The sequence below is a fragment of the Phalaenopsis equestris genome, unplaced genomic scaffold, assembly GCF_001263595.1.
Source record: "Phalaenopsis equestris unplaced genomic scaffold, ASM126359v1 Scaffold000411, whole genome shotgun sequence".
Lineage (NCBI taxonomy): Eukaryota > Viridiplantae > Streptophyta > Magnoliopsida > Asparagales > Orchidaceae > Phalaenopsis > Phalaenopsis equestris.
Genome location: NW_018164852.1, coordinates 810,962 through 820,158, shown reverse-complemented (window position 1 = coordinate 820,158; position 9,197 = coordinate 810,962).

Here is a 9,197-nt window from a genome sequence, read left to right as displayed (position 1 = left end):
GGTCAGTTACATGAATCATTTTTCTCCACTGCATCCTATTGAGTGCCATATGTTCATTTAATTCTAATAAATTAAGATCATTTTTATACAATATGCCCAAGTCTTTCTAGGACTGCCTCTGCCTTTCTTAACATACGTCGAATCTAAAACATCTATTCTCCTAACCAGATAAGCGGATGGTCGACGTTTAATGTGACATAACCATCTAAGATGACTCTATTTTTTTCCATCACTGGAGCTACACCAACCCTATCACATCATTTAGCATTTTTGTCTCTAAGTGTAAAGCCTTTCATCCACCTAAGCATTCTCATCTCAACAACACTTAACATAGTTTTATGCTTCTCTTTTAAAGGCCAGCATTTGGCGCCATAGAGCATTTTAGGTCTCACCACTATCTTATAAAATTTTTCTTTTAGTCTAAGTGGTATTTTTCTATCACACAAAAGGCGCGAAGCATTCCTCCACTTACCACTTAAATCAACTAACTTGAAAAAATCAACTAATAACATCCCCATCTATATCACCATCACTATGAACAATAGACCCGAGATATCTAAAGTGTTCACACATTTTAATAATTTAATAGCCCATAGTTACAACTTTTTCACTAGGGCTACTACTACTAAATTACATTCAATGTATTCAATTTTAGCTCTACTCAAACAAAACCTTTTAGACTCCAATGTGGACATCCATAATTTAAGTTTTTTCCCGAGTTTTTTCTCTAACCTTATCCACAAGATGGATATCATCAACGAAAAGCATACATCAAGGTACATCCTCCTTTAAATGTCCAATAAGAGCATCCATAACCAAAGCAAAAGATATGGGCTTAAAACTGATCCTTGATTTAAACCCACTGAAATGAAAAAAATATTTGGTCAATCATCCCTCTATTCGACCACAAGTAATAGCTCTAGTATACATATCTTTAATGACTCGAATACAAATCATATCAACACCCATCTTCTCTAGAACTCTCCAAAGGATATCCCTTGGAAGTCAGCTTTTTCTAAATCAATAAAAATCATATGTAGATCCTCCTTATTCCCTCCGTACTTCTCCATCAAACCTCTCAATAAATGTATAGTCTCCATAGTAGACTTGCCCAACATAAATCCAATATGATTATGAGAAATCTTTGTAATACGTCTTAACCTATGTTCAATTACCCTCTCTCATAATTTTAAAGTATGACACAACTTAATTATCTATAATTTGCACACTCTTGTGCATCCCCTTTATTCTTAAAAATGGGGACTAAAATACTCTTCCTCCACTCTTTAGACATCTTTTTAGTTTTTAAAATAATATTAAAGAGCAAGAAACTCTCAAATCTCTTATATATTTCCACAGTTTAATTGGGATATCATCAGGTCTTATAGACTTTCCACCTTTGATTTTCTTTAAAGCTTCTTCAACCTCATTTTTACTAATGCTATGGTAAAAACAAAACATTTTATTATTATTAATAAAATTAAGATCACCAAGGTCAATCGTATTTTCAAAAACTTTATTGAAAAGTTTTTCAAAATAACTTATCTATGTTGAATATCTTTTTTTAAGAAAAACACTTTTTTTATTTTCATTTTTAATATACTTGATTTAATTTTTTACTCTTCTTTTCTCTTTGTTTGGCTAGTTTAAACATATATTTTTCACTCTCTTTTGGCATCTAATTTATCATAAAGATCACTAAATAAAACTTTTATCATCACAGATTGTTCTCTTAGACTCTATACGGGCCATTTATATTTTTCCCAATTCTCTAAGCCTTTAGATTTAATTAGTTTGTTATACCATAACTTCTTATATTTTATTTTTTCTTACACATTATTATTCTATCACTAACTATTTTTATTTATAGAAATTTTTACTTTCGATTCTCCAAATACATCTTTTATCACTTGTTTAATAGTGTTCGTTACTTTATCCCACATAAAATTTGCTTCTTCATGAGCATCCCAAATATTAAAATTTCAATGTTTACTCATAAAAATAATTTTATTTATCTTTTAGTTCGTTACTTTATCCCACATAAAATTTGCTTCTTCATGAGCATCCCAAATATTAAAATTTCAATGTTTACTCATAAAAATAATTTTATTTATCTTTTAGGTGCCTCCGTCTAATTCTATAGCAATGATTCCTGGTATTCTTTATTTTACAGTCCTTCATCATGAAATTCAGAACTAATAATAAACGTCGAGTACTTAAATACTCATTTGGAATGACCTTACAATCATTACATTCTTGACTGTCTTTTTTGTCATAAGAAAATAATTAATTTTTGTTTTATTTGATCCATTCTTATAAGTAATAATATGCTTATATTTTTTTTAATAAAGAATTAATAATAATTTGTGTTTGTTTTATCTTTTCTTGCACAAGATAATTTATTTTTAAAAATAAAAAAGAAAAAACACATGACAAACTACATCATGTAAATATTTTGTTAAAAAATAAAAGTAAAACAAGAACAAAATTAATTTGAGATAGGCCTTAAATGTATCAAGTAAGGAGAGTTTGATGGAGGTGTGAGGAGTTGGGAGAGAGGGTTTGATGGATTCTTTTGAGATTATTTGGATGGCTAGCATGGTTGGGTTGATTTTGAGGATTATTTTCTGGTTAGTCCGTATTTAAGTCTCCTGCAATTTAGGAATTGGTCAAAAATGGTGGCTCTAGAAAGCTTTTTAAGAGGTTATGTTGAACTTTGGTGGCTCCAGTTGTTGAAAGATCACGTGGTTTTTTGCCTGAGCGGGGAGCAGGAAATTTTTAGGAGGAATCATAATGTAGCTATTTATATAGCTTTCTTAACTTTTTATTATGATTTAACAATTTATATAATTTATAAATTATTTATTATTATTATTCTTTATATAAATAAAGATCACGTGGTAAAAATTTTTCATCAAGGTCAATGATTAATCAGAAAGTATGATTCAACGCTGCTGCTACAGTTTCTGACCTAATCTTTATTAGCTTACCTTGTTATTGCTGCTGTTTGGAGTTCTCAACTGGTTGTTGTAATTTGCAGTGCTCGAAGCTGTCTCTGTTCATCCAGTCATCCTACTGAACCGATATGATTTATTCTACTTGGTCTCAAGCAACACTTTTTTCATCATCATGCTCTTTACTCTATTGGGGTCATACTTGGGGACCCTATGAAGCTAAATCTACCATTTTCAACCTAATCAAACCTTCTGTCCAGAATACTTGTGGAAAGAAATATTACTTTACCTGATGTTACTGAAGTCTGATTGGGCACAACTCATAAGGATATTGACAACAAATTGTCATGGAGCATAGACGTCCTTATTGTTCTAATTATAAGGTGTTTGGGCATGTTCTTGATAAATGTCATAAGCTTCATCTTAATTTGAAATCTAAAGATCGAGTGAATAAAGATGGATTTAACCCCACTGCTCTGGACATATCTGTTTCACCTAGAGAGAAAGCTACCACGGGAAAGGATTTATTGTTTGATTTAATTGCCTCTGTGGACCCTCCCCCTGAAAATATTGTTTATGCGATTAATGAGAAACTGGATGACCCTACGAAGCAAAACCCTATTGAAAACAGTACTGAAGGACCTCTACTTACACGGACTAATAATCAGGAGAACCTTGCAGCTCCCCGTCTTCAAGAAGTATCAGGAGTAGTGGAGATAACTCATAACTCACATACATTTGAACCTCTTATGGGTACAACTGTTAGCAATCTTTCTACTGCAGTACTACCACCTCATCTGAATGAGCAACAATCTTCAGATGGGGAATGAGAGTTCTACACTTCCAGGAGGAAGAAGAAGAATGAAGATCTACTTGAACCAACAAATCTAATGGATGATACTTTGGTTACTTCGGGCAATGGTACGCACCTAACCAATTTGTTAGCTGGTTCCCTTCCGAGAACTAGAGACATGCATAACTAAATTGGGTCGTCCTGATTGATCTTATATGTACCATCTATTTTTAAGTTTTTATTTTTCTTTTTTTGTGTGTGTTGTACTGTGTGGATTGTATGTCTTTTGGGCCCACTCATACAACTTACATGTACATTTTTCTCTTTAATATAATTGCCCTTAGGCTTTTTCTTAATAAGTGATTAACATGACTTTGATTGTTTTTAGTTTAAAATTAAATTATAATTAGTTCATTGTTATATTAAATTTAATTCTATGCCAGTCTTATGATTAACCATGGCTATCATGCCTATTATAATCATCTAAGACATGTAATTCATAATTCTTCATTGCTTGAATAATTTTTTTTTTTCATTTTATATCCTTTTGAATGCTAGTTGTTTATGTGATTCTTTCGAATAATGTATAAATATGACTACTTAATTCTAGGGAGAGTTATCTCCTTGTAGCAGTGTATGGTTTGACTTTTTTTTTGTTCTTCAATAAATTTTTTTCTTTTTTGTTCTTATAAATCATTAATTCAATTTATATCCTTGTGAGTAATAGTTGTGTACGTGATTCTTTTGAGTAATGTATAAATATGACAACTTAATTCTAGGCAGAGTGCTCTCCTTATACTAGTGTATGTATGGTTTGAATTTTTTTCTTTTTTTGTACTTCAATAATTTTGGGTCTTTTTTTTTTCTCTTATAAATTATTAATTGCTACTTTAGTGTTCTTGATTTTGGTTTGTAATTGGTATATCATAAATTTGTTTTTTGTGAAAATTAATTTATTTGCCTTTTTTTTCAAATGTTTGCTTAACTTTTGTACTATTTATGATGATTCGATCATCAGTTGGGTTTAAGATCTACTATTGGTTGTTTTTATTGAAAAAAAGTGAGTTGTTGGATTAATTATTTAACTTGTGATATATTAATTTTTACTTTTTTTTTTGCATGAAAGAATATTATGCATCATATTAACTGTATTAAAAAGTTTTACTTTGAGTACTTTTGCATAAAAATGGTATCGGTGCTTTAAGTTTGTCATAATGTTGCTTAGAAGTGGGGATAATTAGCAGGGTAACATAATAAACTTTGAAGGGATGTAATTATAACAACTATTTAAAATTAATTGCTTAAATTATCAAGTATGATGTCTTATCTGAGTTAAACACGAGCCGACAATTTAAAAGTAAGTAAAGTTTGGACATAAACTTGAATTAAGTTCCAATCATGATAATAATCTAAATCACTAAAATTTTAATTCTAGTAAGAGTCTGGGAAATCAACTTGATTGATGATTCGAGATGTTTAACAGTATGCTTTCGAACATCATAAACATTAAAATTTTATAGTTGAAGTGTCCTCCTATGATACTTAAATTGATCTTAAAACTTTTATTGATTATTCTCTAGGCATATAATTTCTTGGATCGAAAGAATATGTTTGATGAATGTCAAATAAGGTTTGCCAAAATGGATCTAACTAATAAAACTTAAATTATTGGATGTGTAAGAGAGACAGTAGGAAGCGAACTACTTCTTGGGCTGAAAATGGAAAAAAAAAATTGAAGGTAAAATATTTGGATTTATCATATCATGTTAGATTACTTGATGAATTTAATTCTCTAATATAAAACACTAAAATTGTTATTGAATACATGAACAAAATTAAAGAAATTTTCTGTTTTTTTTTTTCAGATTTTAAGAATTTTTGTTGCCATTTAAGATCATTGGAGATTCTAAAATCACAATGCATAGGTTTAAAGCTAGTTTGACAACCGGTATGCAGAGAAAGAAGGCATTTCGTCACATTCCATTACTTGAGTATGTTCTTCAACTTACGTTTCTTTGAACAAATACTAAGTTTTTTGTTTAAGCTTTTACAAAATATTCAGGCAGTGCATTGTTTCTTCAAAGTTATCAAGTTCGGCTTAGTGCAACTACTACATTTAAGGGCAGTAGCACTACAATGAATTGATACTAAGGAGAAATCTGTGCCTCTATATCTTGGTCTATAATTTTTGCGAAGACATATTTAAGCGCCATTGTAATGATCATTAGACTTGCATGTGTTCCAGTAGAAATATACGTATTTTGTTTGATGACGATAACAAAATTAATGATTCTGATGATGTTCATGGATTTGATGAATTTTATAGTGATTTAATGATACTTTATTGAATAAATCTTTGAGTGTTATGTGTTGCATCATATCCACTTCTGCATTTCAATGTGATTGGAAGGGAATTTTTGTTTTTTAAATCTATTCAAACACGGGAATAAGATTTGTAAGCTTATAATTGACAGTAGTGGCTTTATGAATGCTATTTCAAACTTTTTTGAAAATCATGTGTTGAAACTTGAACAACATTTCCAATCATTTATGGAGCTTGGATAGATGAAGCTGTTATATTCATGTCTTAAAACTCTCTGATTCAATTTAATTGGCTACCTATATTGATATAATTTAGTATGATGTGTTGTGTTGTCTATGGGTGTTGCTCTTGTTATTTGGGTAGACTTGATATAATTTAGTATAATGTTTGTCTTAAAGCTCACTAGCTTTGATTTAATTGGCTACCTATATTGATATAATTTACTATGATGTGTCGTCTATGGGTGTTGCTCTTGTTATTTGGTTACACTTCGATTTTATGATCTTGATGTTGGTTATTTTTGGAGATCTTAAACAAAATCTTTAGAATAATCAAAGAAAGATGGTTTTGAAACCAATAAAGCCTAAGGGTAAAATTCAATGTAAACAAGAATCTAGTATTCTTAACTAATAAAAAAGCTTTTGAACATTTTGAATAAACAAGCATATGTGCAAGTGTGTAGGCTAGGGGTATCATTTATGCTTTAATAATTGAATATTGTCAAACTTGACGTTGTGATTTTGTGTGATGATCTTAAATAATTATTAGATGTTTTTAGAGTCCTTTGCCCTAATGTACTTCCTAATGAAGTATCATCATTAAAGGATAAATTTCGGCTCTTGATTTTGTTCTTAAAGCATTACTGTATAATTTGTTGCATTTTCGGATGAATTCATCTTGACATGTTGATCTAAAGTGAAAAGTTGATGATTTGCTTACAAAATGATTTATTAGGAAAAGTTTAAGTCTCTGTGCTCTACTTGCTTTACTTGCACCTAAAAAAGATGTTAAGTTGGATAATGTGTGTAGAGAGTAGGCCAATAAATAAGATCATTAAATATATATTTTCTATATTGCATGACATATGAACATACAATCAATGGTTTTGTGATATGTTTCGAGATGTAATTTGTGGGGTGGATACAATCAGATTAGAATTATTGAAAGTGATGAGTGAAAAACTCCTTTTAAAAGTCAAGCTAGATTATATGAATAGTTGATAAAAATTTTTTGGATTAATCAATGCTCTCAATGCCGTTATGAGAATAAGAAATTATTCTTGTAGTATTTCATTGGAAGATTTATTGTTTCTTATGTCATATTCTAATTTGTTTTATAAGCTGATAAATTATATTTGAATATGAAGAATATTGCTTTATAAGTCAATTTATTTTTTTCTTAGGTCTCGTTGTGTGAGGGGTTGGACTATTTATTTATTTTAATAAAGGTTAAAGAGATTAATAATTGACCAAAATCGTTTAATATGCGTGATATTCAGAATTATTATGACTTGACTAAGTATTATTTTGGGCTTTTACTGAAATGAATGCCTTAAAAATCACAATATAAGAAAGTTACTTGATTTTACTAGGATGTTTGACATCCAAGTTGGTATTAGAGAAGTTTTAACTAGAACTTGAATCCTATTGCATTCGTTTGTTTGTGATATAGTGAAAGTTTCAAAATATTGAAGACAATATCTACAATTAGGGAGTTTTATTTTGGTCATCAAGTTTTGAAATATTTGAATTCTCAGAAGTTGGAATGTAGACATGCCGAGTGAAATTTCTACAGTAATGCTCTCTTGTCTATGAGCATTGTGTTGGATCTGATATGGATACTTTTGAGTAGAATTTTTCATCTTTTACATAAAATGCAACTTAAGGTTGTTGAATTTGATCATATGAAAGAGAAGCATGTTTTATGTTAAGCATTTGGTAGAATTTATGAATACCTAAATAACGATTCATCTTTGCTTCATAAAGATTACATAATTAAAGATAGATTTTTTTAAATATATTTGCCTTAAATTATCGATTTATCATTAAGCATTTTTTGAATTTAGATTAACATGTTGAGGGCGTTATTACTCATTTTGGAAGAGATAAAACTTACAATGATTGAGGATATGCATTTATGATCAAATTTGAAAAGAGATGTAAAGAGTACTATTTCACAATGCAGGACTTGCCAATCTTCTAATTATAGATGATATAAAATAGGATTCTAGTTCTACTCAATTCCATATAAATTGTGGGATGACATTAGTATGTGATAACATACATAACAAGACAAAACTGAAATCTGCTGTTTCGAAAATTTCAGAATATGACGAAAGCTGGGACAAAAATCCCAAGAAAAAAAATGCATTAACTGAAAAGAGAGATGACTGATGACCAAATCAGGATATTGTATATGTACACTTGTTTTCCTGGAAGTATATGGGAAATATTGTTATAACCAATTAGAAAGTTGGAACCCCTTCTAACATATAAGACAGTTTTATTTAGGCAAACCTTCACTAAACATAGAAAACTAAGAAAAAAAGACTTGATTAGAAGTTTGACACCCTACTAAAAACATAACAATTTAAGCTCCTAACTCAATATGACTTTATGTTAGGTTTGTCGTGAACATTGAGAAAGAACAATTCTATCTTTTTTTTAACAGTAGTCATTTTTCTAAAATAATTCATTTTTTTATTTTATCATAGAACTATTGATGCATCTCCCTTCAATAAATTTTTTTGGTCGAACTGAAGTGATTAATCGAATTTTAGGATATCATTACTTCAGCCAAACTGAAGGAGTTAATGGAAGCTCGAGTGATCTATTATGTTGTCAAATAAATGAGCACACATCCAGATTTTGCATACAATTCATCTGGCAACAAGTCTAACAAAATCTGCTCATTTGACATCACAGATAATATAAACTTAGAAAATGTATAGATCTTGTTGATCTGTTTTTAGAGTTCAATTAACGCATTTGCTCAATTATTCACAATTCATACATATGACATTGTTGACCTCACTTTTGGTCGAGGTCTAGAAAACTTCTTTAGTAGCCTAGGTCTAGCCATAGGACTTTCCTATTGACTAGTCTTAGAAAATTAGAAAAGGTACCCC